Source organism: Cariama cristata, unplaced genomic scaffold, assembly GCF_000690535.1.
Source record: "Cariama cristata isolate BGI_N322 unplaced genomic scaffold, ASM69053v1 scaffold1632, whole genome shotgun sequence".
Classification (NCBI taxonomy): domain Eukaryota; kingdom Metazoa; phylum Chordata; class Aves; order Cariamiformes; family Cariamidae; genus Cariama; species Cariama cristata.
The window spans coordinates 1-15,919 of NW_009605305.1; the positions used below are offsets into that span (position 1 = coordinate 1).

Genomic DNA, 15,919 nt, shown 5'->3' on the forward strand with positions numbered 1-15,919 from the left:
TTGAAATAAAGTAAAATATTATAATAATACTACTAATAATAATTATGAAAAGGGAGATAACAAAAAGAGATAGAGAAATAAAACCCATGAAAGAAAGACAAGTGATGCACAATACAACGGCTCACCGCCCACTGACTGATGCCTAGCCAGTCCTGGTGCAGTGAGCAACCCATCCTGGCCAACTCTCCCTAGTTTGTATACTGGGCATGACATTCTATGGTATGGAATATCCCCTTGGCTAGTTCAGGTCAGCTGTCCTGGCTGTGCTCCCTCCCAGCTTCTTGTGCACCTCCTCACTGGCAAAGCATGAGAAACGGGAGAGTCCTTGACTTAGGGTAAGCACTGCTTAGCAACAACTAAAACATCAGTGTGTTATCAACAGTATTCTCATACTAAATCCAAAACACAGCACTGTACCAGCTACTAGGAAGAAAATTAACTCTATCCCAGCCAAAACCAGCACAAAACTACATCTGATGTGGTAAGAACAGGACAGAATTCTTTCTTTTGCTTCCTATTTTCTTTTTTTTGATACTACTATTTGATAACTAGTGCTGTGGAGCTGGTAATTCCAAATAAAGCAAAATCTACAGTGATATTTTTAGAAAAGAGGCTCTGCTGAAACTAGTATATTTGTGTTCTGCCCTGAAAATGTAGTTCACAACTGATTGAATTGCAGGTCTATATTTTAATGTTACAGAAGAGAGGAACTCCCTGCAACTGATGGCTGTGGACCAGGATCCTATAGGTATGTCTATGTTTCCAGTGCAGTATTGTGCCAGTTATTCAGACAGGGTCTGGAATTGATAGAACCATAGGAATGTATTAATTCTGAGTTATACTCAGCAGAAGAGTTAATTGATGGATGCAGTAGTGTATTGATTTAGTTATATTGCTTCCAGAACCCAGACTTGTGTCAGAAACTAAACTGCACCATTTAGTTGTTTAAAATTTAAAAAAGCATTTAACTCCTGTAAAACATTATTTCTCAGCCCTGAGTGGTTTTAGACAATAATACAGAAAAAGTTGAATTGTATATCATATCATAGAATGGTTTGGTTGGAAGGGACCTTAAAGAGTATCTAGTTCCAACTCCCCTGTTCCCTAGGTAGAGACACCTTCCACTGGATGAGGTTGCTCAAAGCCCTGTCCAGCCTGGCCTTGAACACTCCCAGGGGTGGGGCATCCACAGCTTCTATGGACAACCTGTTCCAGTGCCTCACCACCCTCACAGTGAAGAATTTATTCCTTCTATCTAATCTAAATCTTCCCTCTTCCAGTTTAAAGCCATTGCCCCTTGTCCTATCACTACATGCCGTTGTAAAAAGTCCCTCTCCAGCTTTCCGTATGGGTATCGGTCAGCGGGTGGTGAGCAGTTGTATTGTGCGTCAATAGTATATCTTGGGGTTTTTTTCCTCACTTTCTCTTTATCTCCTTTTTCATTACTGATATTATAACTATCATATTTTATTTCAATTATTAAACTGTTCTTATTGCAACCCATGGATTTAGTAATATTCTATTATCTTTCCTTCTAACCTGCCTCAATATTAAATGCGTAATGCCATATTCAGTAAACCATAACTGCTCTGATGTGTGGAACCATCCTTTCATTTTCATAGCCGTATAGCGAGGTGGGGGTTGGTCTCTTCTCCCTGATAACTAGTGGTAGGATGAGAGGAAACAGTCTCAAGTTGCGCCAGGGGAGGTTCAGGTTGGATATTAGGAAGAACTACTTTGCTGTAAGAGTTATTAGGCATTGGAACGGGCTCCCCAGGGAGGTGATGGACTCACCATCCCTGGAGGTGTTCAAAAAACGTTGAGATGTGGCACTTCGAGACATGGTTTAGTGGGCATGGTGGTGTTGGGTATACAGTTGGACTTGATCTTTGAAGTCTCTTCCAACCATAACAATTCTATAATTCTATAGTATGAGTATCCGTTGCTATATATGTAAGTGTGCAGAGCTAATGTGAAAAATTGGACTAATGCTGCATGAGACTGAAAAGATTCTTAACTATAATGTAGACTTGGCATTAGGCAAAGATACCAATTAATACACATTCGGAGAAATCTCTCAAGGATATCTATTTTATCTCCAGTTACTCTTTTTCATCTTGCATTCGTTCTGCTACTTTGGAAGATTCACAGATGGTTTAATCGGGAATGGGTCTGTTTTCTGATTTGTGTCTCTGCACTGAAAGTGTTACTGGTGCTTAGTTGCATCAGTATTGGAGCTGAGGGACGCTTATGAACTGGTTCCTTCAATTCTAGCATGGTAGGCTGTTTATCTGTTTGACCTTGTGCTAGCTTTCATAGTTGGTCAGAATGTGAAAAGCTTACAAAGGAGAAAAAAAAAAAGCTTTAAAATTGAAAGCTCAGTCAATGTTTAGGCACCTATGATTCCACATTTTGGGGAGAGGGAGCTGTTGTATTTTGTGGATCTTGAATACTTTAATTTTTCAAAGTCAATCATGATTCCATATTTACTCTTAAACCTAAGACTTCCGTTTAAGGCATCTGTTAAAAATAAATTTTTTTTTTTTTCTTCAATGAAAATGTTTGAGTTATACAGCACAAGATTAAGTCCTCAAATCTTTGCAAACCATTCCAGTTTTTCTTACCTATAGTTCAGGATTGAGAATACACAAAATAAACATGTCCATCACATACTGTTATATTTTGCCACCTTATCTCAGATAAGGACTTCAGCTCTCCCATCACTACCTTTTCACCAAGTAAATTCTTGAATATATCTGCATCAATTTCAGTATCATGTCAGTTGTTCTTGAAGGTCAACAGTGCTACAAATAACCTGTGATATGAAAATACTGCATGAAGCTTCTAGCTTTATACTGTTAAAATGTAGTATTTATGGCTTCTCACCAGTTTTGAACCCCAGGCAGTATGCAAATCTGTGTGCTTTACTGGACAATGTTGGAAAGTGAAGATTGATACATTAAAATAAATAAAAATTGTTAATTGATATGACCCACTGAAGTCTTATATTAGTTTGTTTAACTGTAAAGAATGTAAAGGAATGATCATGATCTATTCTAAATGCATATATTTACATGGAGAGAAATAACTGTATCTATAAAGTGCTGTAGCTTTTTAACGTGATGTTCATTGTATTCAACTAGGTATGTATGATCTAAGTAGCTACTTCTATCCTGAGGCTTAACACTTCAGTAGGATATAAAAGCCTCTGCCTTAAAGATGGCAGTTCTTTTTAGTTTGACTCAAATAGAAGGCATTAATTACTACTGTTAAGTTAAAGGTTATTTTAATTTTTGTAAATGGAAAATTCAAAATACCCAGAATCTGTGTAAAGTCCTTCATGGTACACAAAGTTTGCATACCATGTTTTTTTACATACTCTGTTAATGCTGCAGAGTGCACTACACTTGTTGATTTGATATTATCATCACACAAATAATTAATACTGGCCTGGTTGATTCTCAGCTCTTAAAACAAGAAATGGCTCAACATAAAAGCCTTTTCTGGCTCCTCTGCACAGTAAGTTGGTTAGCTGGATATGTAGGTCAAGATACTAAGAATTTCCTTTTCTAATGGACTTTTCCATTATGGAATCAATTCAGATCATTTTAAAGTCAGGCACATGTACTCTTTTCTTGCAATCATAACACGGGAAATTCTGTTCTTCATCTTGTGTGAGAGCCCTTGCAACACTGTTTGTATTTCACAGAGAATTTGCATCTACACCTTTAGACATTCTCACAGATTCTGGAAAAAAAATTGGTGGGCCTATAGAAGTGTCTTACCCATGATTCAGTTTTTTCTTCAGTAAAATGAAAGAATCAATGAAGTATGTTTGGGGGGGGATTTTTTTGGGTTGTGTGTCATGTCCCCCTGCCCAGTGTTACCTCTCTGGAGATTGGATTCTGTGGCATCTCTGCAGCTTTGAATGTCTTCTGAATTTGCAAGCAAAAGTGATCTCTTTGTACTACATATTTTTATGAACTTTATATTGACTTAATCCCAGCTTCACATAAAAGAAAATTCCAGTAGTGTGCTCACAAGTTCTTTGCGGGGAATGAACATGTGCAGACACATGTAACTGGTAAGAAGCCTTTCTTTTTTAGGAAGACAGATTAAAAACTACAAAGCCCAAAATGTAATTGGAGTAAATAATGTACTAACCATTACATAATACTTCTGTATTTTAAGGTTGCATTAGGATGAGGTGGTTTAATGCATCATTAAAAATAAATACATTCTTTTTTGGAACTAAGCTTATCTGTACACTGATTCTTGGGTGATACATAAATTGATGTTAGGATGAACTGTAGGAGATTTGAACATTCATGTTAGACTTGGTGGGCATTCTAGAGGGTCACTTAAAACTCGGATATCTACAGGTCTTGCATCATACAGCTCCTGACTCCAGAGAAAACGTTTTGTAATGTAGGACTCTTAGTAATTTTCGATGTTCTGGCACAGAGATAACAGAAAACTGTTAAACACCCATGTTTTGGGGAGCTGACTTTTTGACACATGGAGAGAAAGGATTTATGTTTATGCAAATGATGGGATTGAAATCCCCACATGGGATTATATTCAGGGGGCAGCTGCTGCTTTTACTTATCATAAGCAAGAATAATTGGTGCTTTGGAACTGTACTTGCTTCACAGCTTGCCCCTGGATTGGGGAAGAGAGAAATCCCTGCCCTAATGTCTGCTTAATTGCCTTCCTGTCAAAAGACAAGTGCCTGAAAGATTTGAACATAACCTTTAGATAAACTAAAGAATCACAAGTAAATAATTTTGTACCCAAGTAAAGGACCAAATGATAAATAAATTCACAGGTATTGTCAGTTATACCTTCTTGTGGTATTGATATAATAGTAGTATAGTTACCTACATAAATTAGGATCTATAAACTTAGCTGTGATTTTTCTGTGGGTTAGTTTTCAAGCAGCAGCTTGAAAAAAAGTCCAATTAAATATTATGTGGAATAATTCAATTCTAATTGCTGTTAATTCTATTAAATGTGTTTTAGAGTGTTCATAAAACTCAGGTTTTTTTTTTTTTTTATTTAGAAAGATGTATTCTAAGTGTAAATTTTTTTCCTGACTTCCGTGGAGAAGTCTTAGTTCCTTGGATGCTGAGTATTTTGTTTCAGAGTTAATATGAGGCAGTAGGAAGTCTGTACCTTGGTTTCTGACTAACCTTATTGTTTGTATCATAATAAACTAAAGAAAAATATTTGAAATACAAGGTTACTGGAGAAACACATGGAAGAGAAGGATGAATCTTGTTTGATAGTCACCCCTTCCCCCTGCCAGCATCTGCGACCAGCTGTAATTATAGAGAGACAGTATGCCAGCCCAGACGGACTTTTTCCTCCCAAGCACAATGATAGTTTTTACTTTACCCCCTCTGATGCTGCAGGACTTCAGTTCAGGCTGGAATTCACTTGTATTTGCATGAAGATAATTCACTTCATCATAGCTCTATTGTGAGCTTAAGAGTCAAATTGCATACAGCTTCTTGCAAGAAGAGAACCTCATTTTCAAGTTGTTACTGGCTTGAGTAATAGTTTAATTAAATATCAACATCATTATTGGGATCGAGGAAGCAGTTGTTTTATTTCAAACTGCAGAAGATGTTGAAGAGTAAGAATGTTGATAGTCTTGTGTTTCAGATTCAAGCTGCTGCCTGTAGTGTGTCAGTAGGTCTTTTACTGTAAATTTTAGTCCTCCTTGTTCCAACAATCTTTTTTTAATAGCAACAATTAGGTATCGTATTAGAGTAATTATTTTAAAATACTGAATTACAAAAACAGGAGATAAAAATAAAACCTGTTTATTTATTCTTCTGTATACTCTTTGATATATTTGGATACTTAAGTAGCAAATGGCTGAGATACTTGAAGATCTTGGCTGAGATTTACAGAAGTAACTAGTGGTCGCTTGCAGATTTTTAAAACACTGGAGATTTGCAGCAATGACGGGTGTGTCACTTCTTGGCTGCTTCCCTTGATGTCTTTATAGGGACTGACTTTTTTATGTTGCTGCTTTATTCTTTGAGTATTTGATGTGTTTGTGGTGTGTCTAGTTAGACACATCAAATGACTATGGCTAGTTATCTTGGAAGTCTCACTTTCTACCTTTAGATAAAATATGTGAATTTTTGAGCTCTTAATAGAAACGTGGTTTTTTTTTAAAAAAAAAAATGGTGGCATTACTGTTCAACAGAAGATACTCTAGAAATGTAACTTTTAGCAGTGTCAATGTCATTAATTTTACCTTTTTGTCCCTTTTGCTTTCTTTTAAAACAAGATCCCCTAGTCACTGTAGAGTAAAATGATTTTTTTTTTTTAATGTGGTAAAAAAAATCTTGTCAAATTGGAGTCCAATGTTACAGTTAATAAATGCTGGAAGGGTTGGTTATGTTATTTGCTGTGGTAACCCCTGACTGTGTCCATTGTGTGGCGAGGATCGTTGGCAAGCTGCGGGTGCCTTTGGCCTGCAGAAGGGAAGGGTTGGCCGTCTACTGCAACAGGTTTTTGTCTAAGTGGGTGCACCAACACCATTTACATGCTAATGTGATATAAGCTCGCTGTTTTGTACTAGAACTTGACTGCATCTCAGGAATGTGGCCTGTCTGGTTTTATGTTGGCTTCGGCATTAAAAAGACCTACTGTAATGCATGTCTGCCGATCGATTAAAGCTGAAGTCTTGTGTTTTACGGCTTTGATGTGCCAAAGGAAATTGTTGGGGTTGGTGGAGAATTACATACTTTTTTGGTTCTCCCAGATCTTACCTACTGATCTGTGTGCTTTTTGTTTGCCATCTACGATTAGGGAATAAAGTAAATCTGCTTTGTGAAGGCATATATGGCATTACTTTTACTGACAAGTTGAATTTTTTTTTTCTGTTTGTTTGTTATGTGGTGGGGTAACTAAATGCTCTATTTGTTTCATTCTGTTTTTCTTGCAAATATAAAGTGGAGTATATTTCTGTATTTTTACCAGAGATGTGACAGCTTTCTGTTGTTAGGCTATCTTCTGATTCAGTGGAATACATATTCTGGTTCATGTTTTAGAGGTTGTGAATAAATGTATAACCCTAGGTATAAGAGGAACATATAATTTCTACTCGCTGTGTCTTAGCAGCAATTTGCTGTATATTGTGCAGGAAAAAAAGGATGTGTGTGTGGTGCAAACATGAGTTTAAAATGTAGCCCTGGGAATAAAATTTTTGTAGGTCTATTTTGTACATGAACGCAGTGATCATCAGATTTTCTGTGCTGCACTTCCTAAATATTATTCTTGTAAAATAAAACAGTAACTGTTTGTTTTGTTTTCTGGAAACATGTATATTCTTTAAGATATTTTTTTTTTTCAATGCCTTGAATGCTAAGTTTCTTCAAGATTTCATTACTGTGTTATTTGAAACATGCATGTAGGGAGCACAGGGGAGGAAAACTGTAAATCTGGTTGGTCTCAGCTAGCAATTACTTTAGCAGATAAAACGAAATATGCAAATACCTCCTGAGCACTTAAGGCTGATCTTTCAGACACTGACTGTCTGTATCCCTAGCCAAAAAAGGACATACGATAATTAGATTTTGAAGGACCATGTGCTGTTGCTACAGAGCTAAATATTAAAATGCAAGAAAGCAGACTACCACATGGCACAATTGATTTTTATGGCAGTTCATGTTAAAATGCTCTCTTTTTATATTGCATTTTAGGTTACCTAGGGTGAAACAAAATTACAGCCTTGGAGACTCTGGAAAAGCTCAGCATCAGCATTTGAGGTAAAAATGAACATACTGAAGTAATCTCGGGAGTGTCCTTCTTGTTAACTGTATGGAACTGATTGGAGTAGAAATTTTCATCAGGATCCATTTTGCGTTTAAGTTTTCAGTATTGATTTAAAGAAATTTGACTTCAGAATCTCTCTTTTTAGGTCTGGGAAAACTCATACTTTAGTTGAATATATTGTGTAAATTTTTTATTTTAGAGCTTTAAGAACACTGTAGATCTGCTTAAATAAGGTGTTTTAGGTTGTAGTTTTATAGGATGGCTAATAGATCTATGAAATGTTATGAATGACTATCTTTCCTAATTTTACTTGTATAGCTAAAACAATATTTTTATGCAAATCACCATCTGAATTGCACAATAGGTTTTTTTTAAAAACATGTGTTAATTTACTTAGAAAGAAATGGTTGTTTTTTCATGAGTTTACTGTATTATTTGCAACTTCAAATTGAAATTCTTTAAAGAAGTTGATTTCTGTTTTTTTTTTTTAACATTTAACTCAGGTGAAAATGCATGTACATGGGAAAAGCAGTACCGTTATACAGAACATAGTAAAATTATGTAGAACATACTAATAGTGTATTGCTCACGTGAACCAGTTGTTAATATTAATCATAGTAACCTGTAAATAGGATTAGGGAAGTACACTTTCCTTGCACATTTAAGCTACTAAAAAATTTGCTTTCAAATCACTTTCTTAAAACTTTGTTTCTACTAGTAAACTAAATTAATTCATGTTCAGGATGGACTTAAATACTGCATTTTTGCCAGCAAGTTGTAGTGTAGGCTTGACACATTTAGATGTTTATAAGCAACTGAATTTCCACGATTAACCCTGCTATTGTAGTTCCCTTTTCAAACCATTTTTGGTTTTGTTGTTCTTGTTTTTAAGAGCCGAAGGTTGCAAATTATGTGATTAATCTACAAGCTGATATCATGATGTCAAAATGCAGTTCAGGAAGTATAAACACAGAGACTGCAGAAATTAAAACGGTAAGACTGTGCTTTGTAGTATGGGAGAAGCATGTTTTTTACGTATAACTTCACTGTATTCTCCTATTTTGTATTTAAAGCTTCTTCAAGATGGTAAAGTAACTTCCATGTGTGAGGTTCTAGAAATTTACTGTAAATTCCTTTGGAAAGAATAATGAAAGTAGCTGCTTTATCCATAGATGGTTAGATACAGGAATGGCGTAGATAAAAAAAAGATGTTTGTCATGAAACACGTGCTTTGATATTTCTAACAAAGCTGAGTAGGATTAGAAATGTATTGAGTTTTTTAAAAGGGTGTGTTTTAAATATTTCTTGTGGATTTTATATTCAGATGTGGTTGTGTTGATGAAATAAAATCAATTAAAAAAAAGGTAAGATCTGAAGGGTTGGAATTGGAATTGAATTTATATGTTGTTTCAGATTGGAAATACAAAGAAGGTGGTGAGGAAAGTAAATGTGGCAGGTAAATTGTTAAGGTCTTAGTTTCAATAGTATGCTTCAGTTTGAATTATGAGTTCAGCACAAACAGGAAAAGAGGCTATCCGATTAAAGCTTTGTAGAAGAAAAATTGCTATGTAGTTTGATAACGTACTGGGGGCAGAAATGTATCTAGTTTCACTGGTCCTCACCTTGCGTTGCGTTTTAGGTGCCATACACTTCACATTTTATCTTTTTGTCCTCTGTGTCAAGGAGCTAAAAGAAGAGGAATCTGCATAGCACCAGTTCTGCACCATTGATTAAGCAGCTACATAGTTAGGGCTGTTGCACAGGGCCTTTTACAGAGAGTTTTAACAAAATGAAACAGTTTGTTCTGGAATCTGGCTGCATGTCTCTATTTGTTTAAAGGAAAACCTCATCTTTCTAAACTTCTATTCTGAATGCCTCATGCACTGGTGTCACTATAGATATGCCAGAAAACTAAATTATTTTTTTTTTATGTTTTATTTCTGTACTGGTAAATGCCTTACAGCCCATGTATGTTATGTTGATACATAGTGGTATAATCCTTTCGCATTAGAGACTGTAACAATGTACAGCAGCATAACTTTGTAGGTGTGAACTGTGTCTCGCTAGCTCTGACAGAGCTACTCTAATTGCAACAGAAAGTGTTCGTTAGGCTTCTGCCTCAAATCCAGGTTTGGTCATACTGGTGACTGAACACTAGATGAAGGATTTAAGGGGTTGTGCATTTTTCTGAGTCTGAATGTCATGTTGTACTCCATTTCTCTCCTATATACAAATGTTTAGGAGATGTCTGCTGGCAATTCCAGCTGTTCACTATACTATATTGCTTGTAGAAATGCTTCAGAAGCAGCTCATTCAAATGTAGAGCCTCAATGTAATCTTCATTTAATAAGCTCTTCAATTAAACTTTTCTGAACAACAGAAAGCAGCCTTTGCTGCTTTGATATGCCTTGGTGTGCTATTAGAGACCAAAGTTCTGCTTGTGCTTTTAAATTGGTTCTGTGTCTGAAAAACAGAACAAATAAAATTCTTCTAGTTCAAGGTGAACATTCACAATGAATATTGATGATTGTGCTAGGGAAACCAAGGAAGCTGGTTCTTATGGGAAGGCTTACATTTGAGCTTTGTAAGCATTTATGCATTGTTTGCCCTTCTTGAAAGGGAACAGATCTGAAATATGATTCCCCACGCCCTTTTAAGAATATTGTAAGACCAAATATAAAAATTGCTGTTAGGCAGTGCGTGTGGTGAAGGTCTTTGAAAGATAACAAGTAAGGAGTGTCTTGTGCAGTTGTGTTGTATGTTAAAGATACCATACTATAAAAAAGATTTCTGATTCATATTACTAAATAATATTGTTTGACAGTATTTTGTTACTTTAGACCTTCTAGGCTGAATGATGTCATTTAGAAGCATTGAATTTTGAGTTGGGAGCAGAAATCTCAATGCTTAATTTTCAAAATATCCTAGATGTTAGCTGGTAAATGAAGGGGAAGAGCCCTTTTCTCATGAAAATGAGACTTTTTCACTTGTTTCCAAGATGTTCGAGTTTGGACTTTTTTTTAATATAAAAACTGGGTGTGTTTGCTTTGGGTTTTTGAAGTTCTCCAAAAGAACTGAAATTACGGGAGTAATATTCACAAAATATGCTTATGTAATGCTTTTGGACTATCACAGAAAAGGTAAAGTTCTTTAAAAAATATACTTTTAAAAGCAGGTTTAGAAACCGGACGATGTAGGAAACTTCTGTGTTCACTTGGGCAAAAACAATTCTTGCCACTGAATGTTTATAGTGTAAGTAGAAGTCACTTTACTGCAGACTTCTGCAGAAGTCAGTATGGAACATCCTCACAGAATTTTTTTTTACATTTTGTAAACTAATATTTACATTCATTTTCTACTCTGTATTTTATATTTGTAATATTTTACAGTTTTCTTTTTATTTGGTCCTCCATTACCCGAGTAAGAAGAATTTTCTGTGTTAGATCGTTCAGCAAGTTAATGTTTCATGTAGCACTTGGACATAAAACTTACTATAAAGAATGCGATATTCAGGTTTTTTAGCTGTTTGTGTAAAAGAATATTCAAGCAGCAAGATTCTATTCATATTTTTTATACAGATTGTGGTTTAGTTACATTAGAGTAAGTGGATATTTTTGTTTTGTTTCCATCCCTTGAGGCTAACTTCTTTTTTTGACTGATGCTGAGAATGTTTTTAGAGAATAAATTAGACATTCTTGGACAAAGGTGAAAGCCTACAGCATTAGAAATAATTTTTATATCACAAGGATTTCATTGGGTACAAATTTACAAATTGACGTTGGTGAAGAAGGCAGATTAAATACATTGCATATGGCAGTAATAAATTTTTGTTGTTAATAGGAGATAGTTGTAGTTTTGCATTAACTTGGTATGATTATAACACATACTGTGTGTGCAAATGGTGGTAAAAACTTGAAAGATGTCTCCACAGGTCTCTAGTTTCCTCTCTGTTTACTTCAGTGTCATTTTGTAAATGTTTTAAACAGTCCTTGGAGCATGACTAGATCCAGGATGTCTTATTCCCAGTGAGTGCTCTATTTGGTTTGGCTTGTATTTCTTAGTGCAGTAAACCTTGAATTTTTTGTCCAGCAAGGGACTACTTCAACCTGGGTATAGTCCTGTGACTGAAAAACCTACACCACAGTTCCAGAATTATTGTAGACTGGAAGAAGCTGCTATTAAATGTTGTTGACTGTTTATTCCCAACCTCATGCCCTTCTGAAATAAAGTTCTTTAAATGGTAGGACAAGGGGTTAGTTTTAGCTCTGCAGTTCACTGTCTGTTCACATAATTGTGCATTAAGGTAAGGACATCAAGTTGTGGATTTTGCTCTTAAAGCTGTCAAGATTGATGGCCATAAAATTGGACCTTTCAGTATTATTTTAGTAGAACAGATAAGCTTGGGCATGGTGCTGCGTTATCCAGCTTCTGTAACCTAGTCTAAAGCTATAGGAAGCAAGTCTCGTTTCCAGCGTTTCCCTTTCCAAATTCAGCTTCAGCAAGCTCTTACAGTTTCTTGTTCTATCAGTTTTCAAAATAATGCAGTGGGTAAAGACGGAACATCTTAGCAGGTATCTTTATTACTCATGCTGGCTGAGGAGGACTAGTTTGGTTTTTTTCTGCTTAACTGTTAGCTGGGTTCAGTTGACTTCTGACTACAAATTCTGAACACATCTACTTGCATCTCAGATGTTTTCAATTAGAAACCTATTCTTCAAGTGGATGTGTGTTTTCCCTTTTTATTTCTAGATGGTCCTGTACTGCTTTTCTTTTATTGAAAAACTTGATTTTTTTTTTCCTTGCTATTGAAATAAGGACTTAGAATGATACAATTACTTCATTATTCTGGCTTACTCCTGTAATAATGTTTGCATTGGTCTTGTCGGATTTTGTATACTTCCAATACAAATAATACAAATGAATGCCAGGACTAGGAAACTTCAGCACAGCAGGAGCTAGCACTGATGGTTTAGGGAGGAGAACTTTTTCTTTTTACCTGAGTTAGCCTATAGTGGGAGGGAATTTAAGCTATTTCAAGTATATTCTGCCTCATGTGAGCTTAACTCTTGTTATTTTGCTGATTAATCGTGCAGTTTATCATAACTAAATTCTCCTTGTGGGTTTTTTTTGTCAGATTGCAGGATCATAATGATATGGTTAACAGTGGCAGACAATGCTGTTTTGCTTATGCTTACTTTTCAAGTTACAAATGTGCATGTACTTCTTCCTTTGCACTTCAAAGTTGGGTTTGTGTGGGGTTTTTTTTGTTTTTGTTTTGTTTTTGTTTTTTTAAAGAATACTTTTTGATCTCGATGACATGATTGTACTTTAGGACAGGTCTTTCATGAAGATATACAGAAACCAAAATTGTAGTTTAGAGTATATGTTGTTTCACAGCTCTTCCAGATCAAGCTGCAACCATACGTAAGTATAAATCCCCTTGCTTCTTGCAGTGGAGTAGCTAACCCAGTATCATTGTGATGAAGTGTGTAGCAAGGGAGATATGATTATTTGTAAATATTAGATCCTATGCTTTTTTTATTAGCAACTTTCTAAAATAAGGTTGGTTTTCTTTCCTTAATGTTCTCAAAGTTGTATTTATAATTTGGAAAAAACACAGAATAGGTGGAATAGTAAACAAGGAGGAGGCACTGCTCATCTGAAGTGATTTATAAAACTGAAGTGGCTGGGCTTAGATATGAGAATGATTGATGAATCAGGTTTAGCTTTTACTGTGCAAAATGTTTGGGTTTTTTCCTGGTCCTTTCTAGCCTTGAGCAATTATGATGACACTGATGAGGTCTCATTTTAAACAAAGCAAACACTAATTGTGTTTCTACATGAGTTGCTATATGTAAGTAGAGAAGCATGCCTGAGACCATTTCAGTGAAATATTGTAGTTGTGATAAAGACTTTTGTGTTCTTCAAAGGATTTTTTTTTTTGGTATGTGTTACCAACAAGCGTGATACTCATTGGAATATAAAAAGAGAAGCTAGATATGTTAAAGGCGAGCTTCGTCTGTAAACTTGGGGTGTGGGAGAGGTTGGGGATGATACACCTTTCCATTCTCCGTTCTCCACTCCTTTCATACACCTAAGCTGTCAGTTCATACAAAAGCTTCACTTATGTTAGCAGTGCCCAGAGTTTCCAGATGCTTTCTACCAGTGGCTGGGGAAGATTGTGTATCATGCTGCTGTCCTTGCCACATGACTGATTTAATCTGATTAGTCGCATACTGACTAACATCAGTACATTTGATGTGCAAATGCTCAGTAGATCAGAATGTCAAGGATGTTCATCTTTGGTACATGCAGCTGTATAGCACATACGTGTCTTTCCTGCCAGTTGTCTCCTGTGACCCAGAGCTGTGGATTCCCAGTGAAGGAACAACCATGAAGCCACTAGTTCCAAAGAGGGAGTGAACCAAAACATCTTTTAGTTGTCAGATTTGAACACTCTATAAAGTTACTAGTTGAATTGTTAGAACAGAACCTGCATGTGCTTGTATGCATTGTTTGAAATGTATAAGAACAATTTAAAAATCTACAGGAGTCTTTTTGTATTGCAACTGAAACAAATAACAATTTATTACTGATTTTGATGTGTGTAGACAATGTTGTTTTCTGTTTGCAGCTACATGAAGCACTATCATAGAATCATCATCACAAAATGGTTTGGTTGGAAGGACCTTAAAGACCATCTAGTTCCAACCTCCCTGTCATGGGCAGGGACACCTTCCACTCAACCAGGTTGCTCAAAGCCCCTTCCAGCCTGACCTTGAACACTTCTAGGGATGGGGCATCCACAACTTCTCTGGGCAACCTCTTCCAGTGCCTCATGACCCTCACAGCAAAGAATTTCTTGCTAATACCTAATCTAAATCTTCCCTCTTCCAGTTTAAAGCCATTGCCCCTTGTCCTATCACTACAAGCCTTTGTAAAAAGTCCCTCCCTAGCTTTCTTGTAGGCCCCTTTAGGTACTGGAAGGCTGCTCTAAGGTGTCCCCAGAGCCTTCTCTTCTCTAGGCTGAACAACCCCAACTCTCTCAGCCTATCCTCATAGAAGAGGTGTTCCAGCCCTCTGGTCATCTTCATGACCTACTCTGGACTCCCTCCAACAGATCCATGTCCTTCTGGTGTAGGGGGGCCCCAGAGCTGAATGCAGTACTGCAGGGGGATCTCACCAGAGCAGAGCAGAGGGGCAGAATCACATCCTTCGACCTGTTGGTCACACTGCTGTTGATGAAGCCCAGGGTACAGTTGGCTTTCTGCAAGCGCACATTGCCAGGTCATATCTTACTGGTGCATTTTATCTGTTTAGATAATCTGAAAGAATTGGACTGAAACGGTAGCTTAGGTTCCAGGACTGAAAAAGTAACTGGGAAGATTTGCGTGAGTTTGGAGATTCATTCAAAAACAACTGTAGAAAAAGAAAAGCCAGATAAAATGACAAGAGCATTCTTTATCTCCTGTGAAAATGTACATTCATTCCTTTTTTTTAAAAAAAAAACCATTTGAATACATCTTTTTTTTTTCCTGGAATCTTCTCACCCTGACAATTTCTGTGAAGCTCAGATTAAAATATCAGACAAGATTCCAGCAATATCAACACAGTTCTCTTAGTAAAGAAATACTTTTTGATGGAGCGGGAAGTACATTCATTGCTGAGTCAAAGACCAAGAAATTATATTTACCCTCTGAATGTTTGCCTTCAAAATAGAAATAATTCTTTATAATGGAACGGAACAATGTTACTTCAACTTAATCACGGTGCCCTTCAGGACTCCCCCTAGCCCTTTGGAAAAAAACTGAGACAAAGTTTTATCTCCGACTATTTTCTATAAAGTGACATTACTTCTGCATGAACCTGCTAGAGGAGTGATCATGTAATTCAATGTATTGCCTTCTCTTTATTTTACAAGCTGTACCTGAGATGGAAAACTGGAGACAATCTGTTTGATCTCTTTTGTCAGAGCTTCCCGTAGTTATTTAATATTGTTAGAATATAAATCAGTGTTTAGACATGGCCCAAGTGGCAATATTTAACTTAAAAATATGAATATACAACAAAGAACCACAGTGTTATATTAGTTGAAGACTATGGTAAACAAAATTTCATCTTGGTA

At 36.2% G+C, this 15,919-nt stretch overlaps 1 protein-coding gene across 2 annotated transcripts in view; it reads left to right on the top strand.

The window, feature by feature from the left end:
* The first annotated feature begins 7,719 nt into the window (after nt 1-7,719).
* The window catches only part of DICER1 (dicer 1, ribonuclease type III), a 46,794-nt gene continuing 38,594 nt past the window's right edge, over nt 7,720-15,919 (top strand). Inside the window, exons 1-2 of one of the 2 annotated variants that reach the window (XM_009695884.1) lie at nt 7,720-7,787; nt 8,687-8,787. The gene's annotated coding sequence lies outside the window, so the exon portion shown is untranslated. The remainder of the gene's footprint in view (nt 7,788-8,686; nt 8,788-15,919) is intronic. The other variant, XM_009695883.1, reaches the window with a different exon arrangement.